We start from the raw sequence: 3788 nt of genomic DNA on the forward strand, positions 1-3788 counted from the left end.
CCTGCCAGACCTTCACCCCCTCCAGATCCCTTCCCCCCCACCCCATGGTCTTGGTGCTAAGATAACTTTAGAGTCATTGCTGCTAGTCGATAGCTTTTCATTATATAAATATATTATATATATTATATATTATTTTTGAAACTTTTTTGTTTGTTTTCAACAGTGATGTAGCATGTTAAAAAAACAAAAAACCAACTGGTTTTCTCCGACTGTCCCACTGCCAGGCCTCATATGCTGCCTTCTTCAACAAATCAATGCACCCCTGCCTGGTGACATTCACCCCTCACCCCCCTCCCCAGTCGCACGTACTTTCCCACCCTCCTCTGAACAAGGAGAGAGTTAGCAGGAACTTGCAAGGAAAGACCCAGAGCCCTTCCTTGTGCTTTGAAGTTCCCAGCTTCATCCGCTTCTCCACTTTAGGCCGATGTCTTCTCTCCCCATCTGCCTCCTCCCATCAGAGTCAGTAACTGTGGTCAAGTGCAAAGCACAAGGGTCCACCTTTCCCTCCCCAACTTCCTCTCCACCACACACCCAAACCACCGTGTCTGTGGGAGCTTCGTTTGAACATCGCACAGACTGAGATGCGTTGAGGGCAGAGATGGCTGGCAAGGTGGGCCTCCGTAGGGGTCAGAAACAGTAGTCAGGATCCTTTCTTCTAGCCAACAGTTGCCTTACGCCTCCTCCTGCCCCCCTCTGCACCTCCCCACCCACTATGTCAGGAGATAGGGAGTCCTCCCCTAGACCACTCATTTGGAAACCAGGAGGAGAGAATCGCCCATGGCTGCCTGAGTACCGCAGCAGGGCTGCGACTGTTTCCTCTCAGGAGGCCGTGGCCAAAATCAGCTCAAATTTTTATCCAGAGGGGAAAAAATCCTTTGGGCCAATGCCAGTGTCTACCTTGTCTTTTTAGAGGGGCAGGAGCTGGCCGCCTGCCTCTGGGCCAGAAGCCTGAGCAGCTGCTGGCAGCACGAGGCTGCTCGCCATCACCTGCCCAGCTAGACTCCAGACCCCAGAGGGGATGAGCTCTCTGGCAGGTCCTGAAGTTGGGGAAGGCCTCCCTAAAACTCCAGTTGCCCATGACACTCTGAAGGCCACTTTGCCTTGGGACAGGGAGCAATTTGGGTGACACACCACTGCAATTGACACAGAGTCTTTACCCCTTGGAGGCTCCAGTGTTTCTATCCTGTGAATGCTGCATGCAATTACCCATGATTTCCATCCCTGGCGTTTCCACTCTTCTGCGTCCTTGAGAAGGACTCTTGGACTGTGGGGACCCTCGGGGTTTGGCCCAGGGAACCGCACGCTTGGGCAGTCTAACCTCCCTTTGATAAGTACAAAAAGCTGTGGCTAGGCGGTCCTTGCATCCTCGTCCCTTCGGACGAGACAGAGCCCTTAAACTCAGCCCCTGGCTTAGGAGTGACGACCATTGGCTTAGAATGAAAGGTCTGTGTCTCTAGAATTGAAACTTGTCCTCATTGGGTTGGCTGATCAGTGACTTTCTTCGGTTCATGGAGGGGGCGGGAAGTGAGATCAGGTTCGTGGCCAATTGTGCCAAAGAGACATCGCAGAGCTCGGGAGCCAGAAGCCCTTGTGATTAAAATGGTCTGCTTTTCCTCAGTGGAGGAAAAAAAAGACCCATTGCCATTTTGTACCTATCTGTGAGACCCGAGGACAGCCCAGCCCTGTCTGTAACTCTTGCCATGTCCCAATTTCCGAGTTTCGCCTGCCTGGTTGAATGTGAGAATCCGGGCATCCACGACACCAGCTTTTTTTTTTTTTTTTTTTTTTTTTCCTTCCATGGCTGCGGGCAGCATCCTGTGGTGCTGGGCAGACCCTCATTTCCTCATCCTCACGGGAGGATGAGACCAGGCTCGACGTCCTGGATCCCTGGCTGGTCGCGTTCGGTGCTGGGCCCTGAATCTAGGGCAGCTGGAGGTCTCCAGCCCGCCCCTGCTACCCGTTTCCATGCTGAGCTGTCTTGCTGAGGCCCCTCTCCTTGACTTGCTTATGTTGACGCTTTGATTTGGAGAAAGGAGCTTGTAATTATTTAAGATGATGTTTAAATATTTTCCAGTTGTTTAGAAGTGTTATCAAGAAGGAGAAAACAGGCGAAAGCATGTAGAGTGCTGAAAATGATCGTGGAGAGACTGAAATGGATCAGACGTGGCCCAGCTTGGGCTGTGGGGCGGGCATCGTTTTAGCCGTTCACCTGGAGCCTCATGGGGCCCAGGAAGTGGCTTGGGGGTTGAAAGAGAACTTCTAGATTCCTCCCCGCTTTGTTTGTTCTCCCACCCCCCTAGGAACAGGAATTCTGTATCTAGAGCTGGTTGTGGTTTCCGGTCTGGGTGGATTTCCAAGTCGAATTTGTGTTCTGTCTTGGTCCCTACACCCAGTTTGGGTAGAAGGTTCTGGATCCCCTCGCCCGTTCAAGCAGCAGGCCCAGCCAGGCCAGCCTGGGACAGCCAAAGTGGGGAGTGCCTCTTCCTTAGACAAGAAAGGCATGTTCAGAGGGCAGGTGAGCTTGGGACAGTCCCATTGCAGATGCCGGCCTCCTGGGGAACGTGGGTCATGGGTTCTAGGCTGGCTCCCTCCTCCAACTTCGAGGAGGGAAGATTATGTCCAGAGATACACAGGGCCCTTCTCCTGCTCGGAGGAAGGCCTCTCTCTACTATCTGTGGACATGGTGCTTTAGGTGAGTGGATGGAGCTGTGATATTTTAAGAAGACTTTGAGGTGATCTTTGTGTGTTAGCCAGAGGGAGGAAAAGTGCCCTTTTGGGAGGAAAATGGTACGGCCCTCCTCTTCGGTCTGGCTCTCCCCATCCCCCCATCCCTTCAAGTGGTATCGCCCTGGAAATACCTATGCAATCCAGTCTCCCTAGGAGAGCGCATGGAAGCAGGGGTATGTGCAGTGTATGATACAAATGCTACAGCATATATATTGTATATATGGACATATGCAGTACGTATACACACAAAGTAAGAGATTAAATCCCGTCTATATATCTATGAATAATATCCTATATATTTATACATTTCTATGTTTAAATAGATATAAAAATAGAGTCTATAGAGAGCTGGGAGAGCAGCGGGAAAGCCTGTCGCTTGAGAAGAGGGAGGAGGCAGAGCCTTTGCGGGGGGGCCGGGGAAGCTGAGCAGGCAGGGTTTGCTGGGAACGGGGGCCTCCGAGACCCGGAGTGTTGAAGAGGAGGGGAGCCGGGCCCTGACCCTCTCCGTGCACTTTCTCTTCTTTCCCGCAGGCTTGGTCTGAGGTTGGAAGGAGATACTCAGCCCCTGAGCTCCCCGTGGAGTGCCCCCTTAGTCCCTGCCCCCCACAAGCCTACGCTTGGGTGGTCACTGCTGCTTGGCAGTAGGATGTGGTCTCTGACCCCTGGTGGAGGGACCACTGCACAGTTTCCCCAAATACCCTCCCCCTCACAGGAATAAGCAGCATTTGTGGCCATAGGAAAGGTGCAAATTGGACCAAGAGAGGTCCAGGAAAGATGCCACCCGCTCCCCCTTTAGATGCTTTTTGCTGCCCCTAGAGGCCAAACCTCTGAACTACAGCCGTCCTGGCCTCCCTCACCTACTCCATCGCTGTCTGCCAGGGCAGCATGGCCAGCCAGCGCTGCCCACCATCCAGAGGCTTTCTGGCCAGGGCAGGGGGCATCAGCTAACGGGGAAGGGTGAGAGAGACATATCCGCACACTCATAAATTCAGTAGCAACTCAAGTTCAGAAGGAGGGCTTTGGCCCAGCCCACTTTGCACAGCTGCTGCTGGCTGTACTCA

Source organism: Delphinus delphis, chromosome 8 (genome assembly GCF_949987515.2).
Source record: "Delphinus delphis chromosome 8, mDelDel1.2, whole genome shotgun sequence".
Taxonomy (NCBI): domain Eukaryota; kingdom Metazoa; phylum Chordata; class Mammalia; order Artiodactyla; family Delphinidae; genus Delphinus; species Delphinus delphis.